The sequence below is a fragment of the Cygnus olor genome, chromosome 31, assembly GCF_009769625.2.
Source record: "Cygnus olor isolate bCygOlo1 chromosome 31, bCygOlo1.pri.v2, whole genome shotgun sequence".
NCBI classification, from domain to species: Eukaryota; Metazoa; Chordata; class Aves; order Anseriformes; family Anatidae; genus Cygnus; species Cygnus olor.
The window spans coordinates 542160-557597 of NC_054088.1; the positions used below are offsets into that span (position 1 = coordinate 542160).

At 61.4% G+C, this 15438-nt stretch overlaps 1 pseudogene; it reads right to left on the reverse strand.

Moving 5' to 3' along the window:
• Window positions 1-1947: 1947 nt before the first annotated feature.
• LOC121062533 lies at window positions 1948-13943 on the reverse strand (annotated as a pseudogene).
• Window positions 13944-15438: the final 1495 nt, after the last annotated feature.

The window sequence follows — 15438 nt, forward strand, 5'->3', positions numbered from 1 at the left end:
GTTAATTTTCCTCCTAGTAGCTGGCAGGGTGCTATGTTTTGGATTAGGATGAGAAAAGCGCTGATAACATGCTGATGTTTTAATTGTTGTAGAGCAGTGCTTACACCAAGCCAAGGACTTTTCAGCCTCTCTCTGTCCTGCTAGCGAGCAGGCTAGGGATGCAGCAGAAGCTGGGAGGGGACAGACCCAGGACAGCTGACCCAAACTGGCCAAAGGGGTATTCCATACCATCTGATGTCATGCTGAACAATATATAGGGGTGGCTAGCCGGGGTGGAGGGGTGGCCGGCTGCTCGGGGATAGGCTGGGCATCGGTCAACGGGTGGTGAGCAATTGCATTGTGCATCACTTATTTCGTACACATTATTACTATTAATACTATTATTATTATTAGTGTTATTCTTTTCCCTGTCTTAATAAACTGTCTTTATCTCAACTCACAGGCTTCACTTTCCCGTTTCTCTCCCCCATCCCGGAGAGGGAGGGGGGAGGGTGAGCGAACGGCTGTGTGGTGTTTGACTGCCAGCCGGGCTAAACCACAACAGGTGCATGAAAAACAAAGAGGTGATTAGTGACAGCCAACATGGCTTCATTAAGGGCAGATAGTTCCTGACATATCTGGTGGCCTTCTGGAGTGGGGTTACAGTGTTTGTGGATAAGGGAAGAGCAATGTACTTCATATCCTGGAATATGCACAGCATTTGACACATCCCACGTGACATCCTGTCTCTAAATTGGAGAGACATGGATCTGACAGATGGACCACTCAGTGGATATAAGGAATTGACTGGAAGGTGTTGTGGTTTAGCCGGCTGGATGGGGCTTTGAGCAACCTGATTTAGAGGAAGGTGTCCTGACATAGCAGGACAGCTGACCAAATGGATCAAATAGATGTTCCAGACCATCCAGTACCCCCTGCAGCCTACCACCCCACTATCAAAAGCACCTCCCAGGCTGCAGCAGAGGAGTCTGCTGGGGAAGAGCTGGAGGGCGGTGGGAACCCAACAGCAGGAGCAGGAAGGGCAGTTTGAATAATGTCCTGCCCAAGGGTCCAAGCCTTCTCCCCACTCAGCTCCTGCAGGAGAGGTTTCTGTGCCCGTGGGTGCTGGGCAGGCATCCTTGGGCTCCATGGGGGCCCAAGGCAGCAGAGGGTGGGCACTGCCAGTGAGTGCCTCATGGGGCTTCACAGAGAGCCACTTTGTCTGGAAACTGCCTGTGGCTGGCAGGACGGAAATGTCTCTGTCAGTAGGAATAGTGTCGAGGGACCAGGGGCTCTGGCAGCCCCACAGCCAGACACTGATCCTGCTGGCCCTAAGACGTGACCCTCCCCAGCCGCTGTGTTTCTGAGCTCTGCTCCCCTTGATCAGCCTCAGGGAGACGCCCTGACACATGGGCAGGGAAGCACTGGATCTAGGGGAAAGCCCCCAGAGGGTTTTAATATGAAGAAATACCAACACACAGCATAAAATAGGGGAATACCAAGAGGGGAAATACCCATGTGTATCTGCTGCCTGCTGGAAAAGTGGGACCGTTCCCTGGCACTCATGGCTCTCCCAGTGGCACTGAGCTCTCCTCCCTCCTGGCTGCACCCAGCTGCTCGGCAGGGCTGGGCTCTGCTGGCCTGGGGCTCTGGGACCCTTGTGCATGGGGTTCTGGTGTCACATCCTGGGTGTCCTTGTGGGGACATGCCAGAGACACCTCTTCAGCATCGTCATAGCCCATGGTCCCCAGGAGAGGGTACAAGATATCTCCCTCAGCTCCAGGGTCCCCAGCACTTCTTCGGGAGCGCAGGCTTCCCCCTGTAAGCATCAAGGCAGGCTGTTGTGGTCCTGTGGGGTGCCCCTTGGGGCTGTACAACACCTTCCTCCTCCTCGCCAGCTGTGAGACATTCGGCCCATTCTCCCAGCCCCCACAAAATACCCCAGGGCAGGTTACCCATGGTGGGAGGTCAGGCTCTCAATACTTCATAGATTCTCCTAGCCCTGGGGTTGATACCTAGGAAGCGGCAGTGCTGCATTGCCCTCTCACCTGTGGCTGCATCCCTTGGCCCATCTCCCTCCTCTGGAATCCCGGGCACACCCCAGTCCCCTTGCCCAGGGACAGGATCCTCCCCAGGGTCAGAAACCTCCCTGGCATCGTCGTAGCCATCCACTGGGTCACCTCCAGGCAGGACAGGGACATCTGAAAAGAGAGGGGAGCTGGTGGCAGTGAGAAGAGACGTCCTGCAGAGCAGAGGGTGGGAGGGTGTGCAGGGTCACAGAGCTGACATGCTGCTGGTGTCAGGGCCACAGCAGAACCTTCATGCCTTCCAGCTCTGATGATGGCACTCAGTGGCACTGCTGTCTGTCTGTCTGCAGGGAGGAGAGATGGAGCCCTTCCTCTCCTTCCCCCTCCAATCCCTGGAGAGGGCCCCAGACCATCCTCCTCCTCGCTGTGCCTGGGATAGGGCTGCAGCTGGGTCAGGGACCCCTCTGAAAAGGAGCCTGCAGAGAGCTGCAGTGGGGTGCTGTTGGGATGAGCCCTGCTGCCCCATCTTGCGGTCAGCACTGCTGGGGATGGGCACCAAGAGAGCTGGGGTGCATGGGGAGGAGACCAGTTCCCTTGGGACGAAGCACTTCTCAGAGGGGCTCCAGAGCTGCCCTGGGACAGCCCTTTTGCTCAGACCTTGGCTGTCCCCAGGTTTCAGGGCCAGGCAGAGAGGGGCTGTCCCCTCTGGGATGGGCAGACCTGGTTGGGAGGAAGCTCGTCTGTTGGGCCTAGCACCACTGGATGCTCCTCCACAGACCCCAAATCCCCAGCACTGCAGGGACCATGAGCAGGAGCTGCAGGGACAGCCCTGGTCTGGAGCAGTGAGAAGGGGCCCTGCAGATGTGCCCCCGCAGGGACCCGCACCCACCTGGGAGACTGAACCTTGCCTGCTTCTCCCACGCCAGGCTGTAAGCAATCTCCTCGTACACGGCCTCAGGGAAGGGCTCCCCAGCTTCCAGGAGCCTGGGGACAGAGGCAGGGCTGGTCTGGGATGGGCAGAGAGGGACAGGAACCCACTGGGCTCCCCCAGCCCATTCCCTGGCCCAGCACAGGGCTGTCCCCACAGCACAGCCCCCCTGTGTTTGTTGTCACTGCGGCCACAACCCCAGGGGAGGGCAGCATCCCCATGGAGATGGTCTGGGGCAGCATCAGCCTCGCACCATCCCTTTGGAGACAAGCCCTTGTGCCCCTTTGGTCCCTGGGTCACGTCCCAGTGCAGACCCTGCACCAGCTCCTGCATTTCCCCTCCCCATGGAGCTGCTCCATCTCTGCCCCACACGTCAATAGCACAGCCTGTGCCCTGCTCTGGAGGGTGGCTGACTCCACATTGGACCCTGCTGCCCCATGCTCCTCCTGCCAGTGCTGCCCAGAGCACTGCCAGCAGCGCATAGTCCACCTCCCCCAGCCCTGCTCTCACATTTCTCTCCTTCACCCAGGACTCATGTCCTTGGGTCTGGGCTCTCTCCACCCCTTGTTGCTGGTGCCCCATGGTCTGTCAGTCAGTGGGGCAGCACATGGGGCAGGAGGCAGCACACAGCTCTGTTTCTGTGCCCCAGGACACCAACACCCCAGCACACCCAACCCAGCCAGAGGTATCTCCCCCCCAGGACCACTGGGGAAGGGACCCACCTCTGCGCCGAGCCCTGGCACTTCGCACCTGCCCAGCCAGGAGGGCCAGGAGCAGGCAGAGGAGGGCCCCCAGGATGATTGCAGATGACAACAGGCACCGAGAGTCTCTCACTGGTGGTGGTCAGAGGATCCCGGGGGGGATCTGCATGGGCAGGAACATGGCAGGGGCAGCATCAGGCAAGGGAGAGGCTGGGGGCAGGACCATGCCACTCCGACCAACAAGGCAGCAGGGGCTGCAGGTGCTGGGGGACACGGCTGGTGTGATGGGGGGCAGCTCCCACCCTGCTGGGTATGTCACAGACTTCCCCAGCTCCCTCGCCTTCCTGGGAGTCTCACAGCCCAGCAGGGAGCCCCTTCCCCTGGCTGTGGTCACAGCCTGGCCATGGGCAGACCCAGCCCCAGGGGAAGACACTTACCTGCTTGGGGGGGATGTTGCTCTTCTGGGTGCAGCTGCAGGGGAGCAGAAGGAGAGCCAGGCTGAGAGGCTGGGGCTGCGGTACCAGGCAGCCTCCCTGGCAGATGGCCCCAACATGTGCCACCTGAATTGTCCCTCCTGCGGGGCGGGCATGGCAGGGTGGCAGGGACAGGCCCAGCACCACTGCTCTGGGCTGCTCACAGGACAGTGCGCAGCCCAGGGATGTGCGGGGACATCCAGCCCCACAGAGGCTGCTCCCCACACCACAGCCTCCCACTCTGCAGGGACACCTTGCAGGACCATGCCAGGATCCAGCAGGGCAGGCCCAAGCCAGTCTTTGCCAAGCCCCCAGCGATGTCTCCCAGCCCCACTGCTCACCTGAGCAATGCACAGCCGCATCTTTCTTATGCTGGCAGGCACCGCTGTCCCCTGGCTGGGCCCAGCAGTCCTGCAGAGACAGCTCCGTCCCCCTGCACTCCATCAGCAGATGGGGCCGTCCCCTCTCCAAAGGCAGCCTGGCCCAGGGCATAGACCGCGGGGCCACAGCCCAGCTGCCTGCATGCCACTGGCGTCCGCATGTCCCAGGCATTGTCACACAGCGTCCCCCAGGCACCGCGGTGCCAGACCTCCACTCTGCCCGAGCAGGTCCTGCCTCCCACAGTGCGGATCTTCTCCCTGTCTGGGGAGGCAGAGACCTCCCATGGCACGGGACAGCTGGGCAGCCCTGCCAGGTGAGGGGGTACGCGCAGGGGCAGCTCCCTACCTGTGCACCTCGTGGAGTTGGGGCATGCAGCCACCTGCGGCCTTTCTGTCCATGTCCCAAAGGAAAGAGAAGGGGCTGAAGGGACTGCTTTGGGGGTTGTGCAGAAGAGAGCAGGACTGACCTCTGCTCACACGTCCCCATGCTGCCTGGGTCCGGGCAGCAGCAGAACCCCATTCATTCAGGGGACACGCACGGCACTGTGGGGGGACCTGAGTGCGCATCCCCACAGGGTCCCTTGTTCACAGAGCAGCAGGAGGCTGTCCCTGGATGCAGGACTCCTGCAAGCCCTGCATGGTCTCCTCTGAGACCTTGCCTGGAGATGCCTCTGCCTCCCCCAGGGGCTGCTGGCAGCCCACCTGTTGATTGCTGCTGGTGGACATGGGTGGCTCTGAGAGCTGAAGTCACCTTTGTGCCACCAGCAGTAACAGGGTCTAATGCAGAAAGTAAGCCCTCTGGGTTCCTTCTCTGCATTTCATCATACCCAGTGGGGAAGAGGACCTGGTGCCTTGATGAATCAGATTTACCATTGCAGGTGATGCGGTCTCTCTCGGAGGTCATCACACGACTGCGGATGCCAGGGATCAGAGGGACACTGCCAGAAGGAGCTGTTGCTCTTCCCACACTCCACATGATCCAGCCACGCGGTGCCAGACAGCTTGGCATAGATTGAGGTTGTTTCCAGCTGCCCTTCATTCCCGCAGCCCAGCTCCTTGCACACCAGTGACACGTCTCGGGAGTCATCGAGTTGGAGCAACGCTGCCCCACGTCCGTTGTAGAAAACCTGCAGGCGCCCGGAGCAGCCGTCACTGTTCTCCAGCCTCAGGGCCATGAACTCTGGAAGGAGGAAAGGCCCCAGGGGGAACAGGCTGGTCTGGGCTGGGGAGCAGAGGCTCCTCTGCACCCCAGGCTCAGGTATTTGGAGGCACAGCCAGCGAATCCCCTTCCATCTGGGGGCAGAGAGGTCTCTGACACACCGCTGCCCTCCCCACTCACTGTCAGGGTGGATGGGCTCCCCAGGGACCCTAGGGTCGTGTGTGGGTTTCCCCAGGATGGGCTTTGGCAGGGGATCCAATGCAGCCAGGGATGGCATCAGCCCTGCCCAGCTCTGCCCTCACCCCTACCTCACCCCAGCCCTGCTACCAGCCCTGCTCCCAGCACAGACCTGAGCAGACGACTCCCACGTCCTCCTTGTGCCCGCAGTCGTGCTGCCCCCAGGCCTCGGCAGGGCAGTCCCAGAGAGCAGCTTCGGCCCCGGAGCAGTTGACGCCGTCCAGCCAGATCTGCCCGGAGCCCTCCCCGAACCGAGCGGAGCCGGCTGCCTCCACGGCCCCTCCGCAGTCCAGCTGGCGGCAAACGACGGCGGCGTCGGCCAGGTCCCAGGCGTCATCGCAGACGGTGCCCCAGAGCCCCTGGTAGTAGATCTCCACTCTCCCGGCACAGCGCCCAGCCCCGTCCGCCAGCCGGACCCGCCGGCTCCCTGAAGCGGGGAGAAGCCCCGGCCATCAGTGGCTGGCTGCCTGCCCAGCCCCACACCTGGGGGACGTGCAGCTCCACTCACCCCGGCACAGCCCCACGTCCTCCATGATCCCTGCTGCCATTACACTCTCAGGCAGGGAGGTGTTGCAGAGGCTCAGGGTTCTCGTGCCCTGTGCACCGCACCCGTGCAGCCCCACGGGGCCCAGCCCTCGCTCGGCCTCACGGGGTGTAGGCTGCCTCTGCCTCTCCACACTGCAGCTGCCGGCACACCACGCTGGCCTCCTGCATGTCCCACTGCTCATCCAGGACTCTGCCCCACGTCCCGTGCTGGAAGACCTCCACGCGCCCGTCGCACCGGCTCCCTCCGCCCACCAGCCGCAGGGACATGGGGCGAGCGGGCCTGGTGAGAGCAGAAATTCAGCCAGGCGCTGCCATGGGGTCCCCAGCTTGGGTGGCCGTGTCACACACCAGGGGCAAATGGACTTTGCAGCACTGCCCAGCACTCACCTGAGCAAATGACAGCAGCAGCGTTCTCGTGGAGCACGGCGAGGCCCCAGGGCAGTCACCGGGCACTGCCCCAGGTGGGCTTCAGTCCCGTCACAGTGGAACGAGTCTCTCCAGACGGGCCGGTTCCTCTCCCAAAATGCCCTCCTCAGGAATGGACTCAGCAAAGCCACAGCCGAGGTGCCGACAGAGAACGTGGGCGTCCGAGAGGTCCCAGCGGGAGGCACAGAGGGTCCCCCACGTCCCCAGCACCTCGACCTCCACCCTGCCCGCACACGCTGTGCTGCCTTCACCACCTGAACCCTGTGTACTCAAGGACAAAGGACGGTGAGAGAGGTTGCATTTGTGCTCCTGCTCCCACAGGAGCTGCAGGAGAGGCCAAAGGGACAACGTGCCTTTCTTCATGCAGCACTCTTTTAGGGCTGCAGACCACCACCTCACCACACATGTCCCCCACCCAGCAACCAGTGCCCACCCTGCTCTCCTGCCCCCACCACAGACCCGTCTGCACCATCCCACCCCGAGTCCTTACGTGTGCAGGTGACATGAGTGCCATTGCCGTGGGTGCAGGCCTCGCCCTTGGGGGCCCCCAGGGGCAGAAGAGGATGGTGGATTCATTCCCCACACACTGCAGCTCTCTGTCCCAGACAGAACCGCCCCTTCTCCCACGTGAGCTGCCCCATGGACAGACAGGGCTGTGCCGCACTGCAGCTCCCTGCAGACCACCTCAGCAGCTTTGCACCAAAGTGGGAGTCACAGACAGCTTTCCACTGGTCCCTGTCGTAGACCTCCACACTTCCTGAGCAGGGGCTGTCCCCTCCGACCACGGAAATCCTGGAGCAACCAAGGAGACCTGTGAGTTCCCAGAGCCCTCTGGCACTTCCATGCCCACCTCCCACCTCGTCCCTAAGGTGGCCACATGCAGCCCCACGGCCAGCCCAGCAGCTCTCAGTGGGTGCGATGGCACAAACAGGTCAGGGCCCCCCCGCTGATCCTCAGAAACCAGCCCATCACCCATGGGCTGCCCTCTCTCCCAAGCCCCCAGCCACAGGCACTGCTCAGAAACTGCTGCTGCCCAGAGCTCCTGGGCTGCCTGGCCCCGGCCTCAGCACTGCAGCATCTGGAGCACGTGAGCCCGGGGAAACAGGCCCAGGCACTGAGGGCTGCTGCAGGCCTGCTCTGCCCCATGCTCAGGCAGGGTGAGGAACCCCTTGGAGTGCCACAAAGCCCCCTGTTCCCAGGGGCTGCTGGGGCTCTTGGGGAGCTGCTGTTAGATGGGGCACATATGGGGAGCAGGTAAAGGGGGTCCTCAGGCAGGGACAGTGTGGTGTCAGGTATGCACATGCACAGCCACCAGCCAGACATGGGGCAAAAGAGCAGTCAGAGAGCAGCCCTGGGCTGACACGAGCTCCCGGTGCAAAGGCAGGCACCGAGGAGAGTCAGGAGGTGCTGGTACACCCTGGGGCACAGGGCAGGCAGGAGACGCTGGGCAGTGGTCAGCATGGCCTGGAGGGGCCATGTCTCCAGGGTTTGGCTCTCATGGGGTGACCCTGGGACAGGAACAAGGTGCCACTTGCCACCCTGCTCCCAAGCCCGGTGCTCCTGCCCTCTGAGCAGCCCCCCTGCTTTGGCCGAGCTTCTCTTGTCTGCTGGGGGTACAACCCAAAAGGCCTGCGCCACTGCACGCCCTTCCCTGAGGCTGCTGGTGGCTGGGGGAGTTGCTCTAGATTCCCCTGGCATAGGGACCAGCCTGCCAGACAGGGCCTGGGCGAATGGGAGGAGAAAGATGGGAACCAGCCAGCACAATGGGGAAGGGTGGGGGCTTTCCTCTCCCAGCCCGGGCACCTCCCCAGGGTTGGCTGCTCCAGCTTCAGGGCCAGGCTGGGTGCGCTCCCACTGGGCTTTCCCCAGGGACAAGGGACACCAGCAGTGACAGACCCAGCTCAGAGTGCAACTTGACACACAGAGCCATGTTCTGGTGTTCACTTGTTGCTTCCTAAGGTCACAGCCAGGTCCCTTAGAAGTGTCCTTGTCCCAGAGGTAGGGAACAAATTCAGTCCTTACCTGAACATGTCACCCCAGCGTCCTCACTGTGATCGCAGTCTGTTTGACCCCATCCGTTGTGTGTGCAGTCAGACAGGGCAGACTCAGTGCCGTTACAGTGAATATCATCCATCCAAATGGAACCAGATCCTTCCCCAAAGTGTGCTTTCGGAAGAGCTTCAAGAGCAGCCCCACAGCCCAGCTGCCTACAACACTGCAGCATCGGACATGTCCCAGTGGTCACTACACACGGTCCCCCACTGGCCCTGGTGTTTCACCTCCACTCTCCCAGCACAGCGCCTGCCGCCATCCGCCAGCCTCACCTCCGCAGCCCCTTCAAACACCAACACGGGAAGGGTCAGGAGAGCTTCGAGCCCCACACTGCAGGTCTGTGACTGCCCTCTGCCCAGGCAGACTCACAGTTCCCAGGGTGGGAGCCCTTTCCCACGGACTGTCACTGTGGTGTTGGGAGGGTCCTTCCTCTGCCCATGGGCTACACTGGTCTGGGGTTGCCCAGCTCTATCCCTCCTGGGCCATTTGCTTCCCCACAGCCTCATAACCCTCTTTCCCTCCCAGTGACCCCCTGCCCCTGCCCATGCCCACCCACCACCACCCCCGGCCCTGCGCAGGGCCCCCACTCCTCCCCTGACAAGCACCCCCTGAAAAGCCCCATGAAGCTATGCCCCTACTTCCTCCTGTCCATCACCTGCCCCAGGCACCTCTCAAATGCACCAAAACCCCAGGGGCTGCTGGCAGCCCTCCTGTTGATTGCTGCTGGTGGACATGGGTGGTTCTGAGAGCTGAAGTCACCTTTGTGCACCAGCAGTAACAGGGTATGCAGGAAGTCAAAGCCCCTCTGGGTTCCTTCTCTGCATTTGACCATACCCAGTGGGGAAGAGGACCTGGTGCCTTGATGAATCAGATTTACCATTGCAGGTGTGGGTCTCTTCTCGGAGGTCATCACACGACTGCGGATGCCAGGGATCAGAGGGACACTGCCAGAAGGAGCTGTTGCTCTTCCCACACTCCACATGATCCAGCCACGCGGTGCCAGCAGCTTGGCATAGTTAGAATCTGTTTCCAGTCCCCTTCATTCCCGCAGCCCAGCTCCTTGCACACCAGTGACACCGTCTCGGTAGTCATCGAGTTGGAGCAACGCTGCCCCACGCCCGTTGTAGAAAACCTGCAGGCGCCCGGAGCAGCCGTCACTGTTCTCCAGCCTCAGGGCCACGAACTCTGGAAGGAGGAAAGGCACAGCGACAGCCTTGGACATCAGCCACTGAGGGCCTTGACCCTAACAGGCTCTGCCCTCACCCCAGCCTCCCAGGCCCCAGCTCCCAGCCCCACTCCCAGCACAGACCAGAGCAGACGACTCCCACGTCCTCCTTGTGCCCGCAGTCGTGCTGCCCCCAGGCCTCGGCAGGGCAGTCCCAGAGAGCAGCTTCGGCCCCGGAGCAGTTGACGCCGTCCAGCCAGACCTGCCCGGAGCCCTCCCCAAACCGAGCAGAGCGGCTGCCTCCACGCCCCTCCGCAGCCCAGCTGGCGGCAAAAACAGCGGCGTCAGCCAGGTCCCAGGCATCGTCGCAGACGGTGCCCCAGCGCCCCTGGTAGTAGATCTCCACTCTCCCGGCACAGTGCCCGGCCCCGTCCGCCAGCCGGACCCGCCGGCTCCCTGCAGCAGGGACAAGCCCGGCCATCAGGGGCTGGCTGCCTGCTCGGCCCCACACCTGGGGGACGTGCAGCACCACTCACCCCGGCACAGCCCCCACGTCCTCTGCGGTCCCTGCTGCCATTGCGCTCTCAGGCAGGGAGGTGTTGCAGAGGCTCAGGTTGTTCTCATGCCCTGTGCACCGCACCCCGCGCAGCCCCACGGGGACCAGCCCTCGCTCGGCCCTCCGGGGGTGTAGGCTGCCTCTGCCTCTCCACACTGCAGCTGCCGGCACACCACGCTGGCCTCCTGCATGTCCCACTGCTCATCCAGGACTCTGCCCCACATCCCGTGCTGGAAGACCTCCACGCGCCCGTCGCACCGGCTCCCTCCGCCCACCAGCCGCAGGGACATGGGGTGAGCTGGGCCTGGTGAGAGCAGAAATTCAGCCAGGCGCTGCCATGGGGTCCCCAGCTCTGGGTGGCCGTGTCTCACACCAGGGGCAAATGGACTTTGCAGCACTGCCCAGCACTCACCTGAGCAAATGACAGCAGCAGCGTTCTCGTAGGAGCATGGCGAGGCCCCCAGGGCAGTCACCGGGCACTGCCCCAGTGGGCTTCAGTCCCGTCACAGTGGAACGAGTCTCTCCAGACGGGGCGGTTCCTCTCCCAAAATGCCCTCCTCTAGGAATGGACTCAGCAAAGCCACAGCCGAGGTGCCGACAGAGAAACGTGGGCGTCCGAGAGGTCCCAGCGGGAGGCACAGAGGGTCCCCCACGTCCCCAGCACCTCGACCTCCACCCTGCCCGCACACGCTGTGCTGCCATTCAACCTGAACCCTGTGTACTCTGGGGACAAAGGACGGTGAGAGAGGTTGCATTTGTGCTCTTGCTCCCACAGGAGCTGCAGGAGAGGCCAAAGGGACAACGTGCCTTTCTCCTCCTGCAGCACTCTTTTAGGGCTGCAGACCTCCTCCTCACCCCACATGTCCCCCACCCAGCACAGCCAAGTGCCCACCCTGCTCTCCTGCCCCACCACAGACCCTGTCTGCACCATCCCACCCCGAGTCCTTACGTGTGCAGGTGACATGAGTGCCATTGCCATGGGTGCACGCCTCGTCCTTGGGGGGCACCCAGGGGCAGAAGAGGATGGTGGATTCACTCCCCACACACTGCAGCTCTCTGTCCCAGACAGAACCGGCCCTTCTCCCACGTGAGCTGCCCCATGGACAGACAGGGCTGTGCCGCACTGCAGCTCCCTGCAGACCACCTCAGCAGCTTTGTCTCCAAAGTGGGAGTCACAGACAGCTTTCCACTGGTCCCTGTCGTAGACCTCCACACTTCCTGAGCAGGGGCTGTCCCCTCCGACCAGACGGACAAATCCTGGAGCAACCAAGGAGACCTGTGAGTTCCCAGAGGCCTCTGGCACTTCCATGCCCACCTCCCACCTCATCCCTAAGGTGGCCACATGCAGAGCCCCATGGCCAGCCCAGCAACTCTCAGTGGGTGCCAGTGGTACAAACAGGCACTGGGGGCTGCTGCAACCTGCTCTGCCCCACTGGGCTCAGGCCAGGCTGAGGAACCCCTTCGAGCTGTCAGGAATGCCTCCTGTTCCCAGGGGCTGCTGGGCTCTTGGGGAGCTGCTGTTAGATGGGGCACATCTGGGGAACAGGTAAAGGGGGGTCCTCAGGCAGGGACAGAGTGTGGTGCCAGGCATGCACGTCCCAGCCACTAGCTGGGCAGCGGGCAGGAGAGCATGCAGAGAGCAGCCCTGGGCTGACATGAGGTTCCGGTGCGAGGGCAGGCACCAAGGAGGGCCAGGAGGTGCTGGCACAGCCCCTGGGGCACAGGGCAGGCAGGAGAGGACAGGGTCAGCACTGCCTGGAGGGGCTGTGTCTCTGGGGACTGGCTCTCATAGGGTGACCCTGGGACACGAACAAGGTGCCACTTGCCACCCTGCTCCTCTGCCCAAGCCCAGTGCTTCTGCCCTCTGAGCAGCCCCCCTGCTTTGGCCGAGCTTCTCTTGTCCGCTGGGGGACAACCCAAAAGGCCTGCGCCACTGCACGCCCTTCCCTGAGGCTGCTGGTGGCTGGGGGAGTTGCTCTAGATTCCCTGGCATAGGGACCAGCCTGCCAGACAGGGCCTGGGCGAATGGGAGGAGAAAGATGGGAACCAGCCAGCACAATGGGGAAGGGTGGGGGCTTTCCTCTCCCAGCCCCGGGTACCTCCCCAGGGTTGGCTGCTCCAGCTCAAGGACAAGGCTCTGTTTCGGTGTCTGGGCTGGCTCCACTGGGCTTTTCCCAGGGACGTGGGACAACAGCAGTGACAGACCCAGCTCATTAGTGCCCTGACCCATGAGCTGTTACCCTTTTCCCCTGTCCCATCTCCAAAATGTGGGGAATGGGCTGAGCCTTTACCTGAACATATCACTCCAGCATCGAAATTGTGAGAACAGTAGGATTCACCACGTCCAGCGTGACGGCAGTCAGACAGGGCAGACTCGGTGCCATGACATTGAACACCAACCATCCAAATGGGGCCAGATCCTGGCCCAAAGTGTCCATTGTGAGGAGCTTCAAGAGCAACCCCACAGCCCAGCTGCCTACAAACCACTGCAGCATCAGACATGTCCCAGTAGTAACGGCACACGGTCCCCCATGCCCTGGTGTTTCACCTCCACTCTCCCAGCACAGCGCCTGCCGCCATCCGCCAGCCTCACCTCCGCAGCCCCTTCAAACACAACAGGGGAAGGGTCAGGAGAGCTTCGAGCCCCACACTGGGGTCTGAGAATGTCCCTGGATCAGGCACATCCACAGACCCAGAGTGGGAGCCGTGCTCCCATGGGCTATCATTGGGGCAGCGGGGTGTCCCCATGGGTGCGCTGGGCTGGGGGTGTCCAGCTCCAGTCCTCCTCTGCCATTCACTGTCCCACAGCCCTCAGCACCTCCTCCCACACCAGTGGCTCCCTGCCCATGCCCACCCACACACCACCCCAGCCCTGCACACGGTCCCGTTCGTCCCCAGCCCAGCACCCCCTGAACAGCCCCATGTTCCTTGACTGATACTTCTCCCTGTCCCACCTGCCCCAGGCACCTCCAAAATGCACCAAAACCCCAGAGGCTTCCAGTCTGTCCAGGGGGCACCGAGTCAATCACAAGGTTCCCCCCCAGCCTGCATTCATCCTCATCTCTACTGTCAGCCCAGCCTCTAAGCTTGGCTAGGACCCCCGGGAACGACACCTCTTTGCCACCTTTGGTGCAGAAGCCCCAGTCACTTCTGTCTGGGGGGCACAACCTGCCCTCCTGGGGTCAGGGTTTACCCAGATCCCAGGGGCAGGTAGCAGCACACAACCCCTCTGGGGCACCCCAGACAATAGATGTGCCCTGGAGATCACTGAGGGCCTCTGTCACCTCCTGGGCCTCTTCCAGCTCCAGAGGCATGGTGTTGGGGAACAAGGGGTCCCAAAAGTGTACCCAAAGATACAGTGTCTAGAAATGCAGCCAGACATGGGCTGCCATAATCATGGGAGCTGTGGACATGGATCACCCCTCCCACCCAGACAGGTACAGATTAAAGAACAGGGCTGAGAGACTGAGAACCTTCTGCCTCTCATTTCTGTGGTGCCTGGAAAACAACCCCACTCTCAGAGGGATCCCAGTGACCCCACTGCTGCCCACTGGCCCCAGGCTGTGGAACAGAGGAGCTGGCACTTACCTCTGTATGGCTGCACCAGAGGAGCAGCCACAGCACCCAAGGGGACAGGAGTCCCTCTGTCCCCATCCTGAGGCTCCTGCCCTCACAGCACGGCCCTGCTGCTGGAGTTCCTGGGGACCCACGATGCAGTGGAGGTGATGGGAGGGCAATATATCTGTGCAGATGCTGTCCCAGCTGCAGGAGGAGCCAATCGAAGCAGCAGGCACCTTTTTAGACGTTATCGACACTTATCTCCCTCCGACGCAGCCCAGCTCTCCAATGAACTTCTCCAGCGCTCTTCATGACCATATATGAGGGACGGCTCCGCTGCGGGTCTCACGTCACTGTGGTGGGAGATCATCGTGGGGTAGGGCTGGGTGTGGGGGCAGATGGGTCTGACAGCCCTTGCAGCCGCTGTGGGGACCGGGAGCACGGAGCATCTCCTAAGCTGTAGCGTCCAAGAGCCCAAGGTGCGATTGTCCGGCTGTCCCTGCGCCATGGGATCCACGGGGTTGGGCCTGCAGCGGGGCTGTGTCAGGCTGGGAAGGGACCAGCCCCTGCCCCTGCTACAGCCCCCGCTGTGCTGGCAGCAGCAGCTGGGAAAGGCCCTTGGGCAGGGCCAGAGCCCCATGCCAGGAGCAGGCTGGCCAGTCCCTCCCCAGGGAGCCTCCTGTGGGGTCCTGGCAGCAGCCAGAGCTGGTCCAGGGCCTGCCCTGGCAGCAGAGCTGCAGCCCAGAGCCTCAGGCGTCTCCTGGCTCTCAGCGTGTCACCCAGGGGCCGTTATTCCCCGCGGGGGTCGGGAGCTGGAGCCTGCCTGCCACTGCAGGTGCACAAACCGCAGCCCACGTGACATGGCGCCCGGGCAGGAGGCGGTGGTTTCCTCCTGGCCCCGTGCCCAGGCACGGCCCTGAGGTGTCTCCCAGCCTCCTCACAGCACCAAGCCTGGCAGAGTCCAAGAAGTGTTGGGACAATGCTCTCAGACATATCGTTTATTTTATATATTATATATAATTTTAAAATATATATATACATTTTAAAATATATATAAAATATATATAATATTATAGTATATTATTACAATTATATATTATATTACATATATTATATATATTACATTATATACATTACATTACATTACATTATTATTGTATGTTATAGATTTTATCTTTATAATATATTTAAATTACATTTTATATATACTATTATATACAGTACATTATTATACTTTTATATTAGATTAGA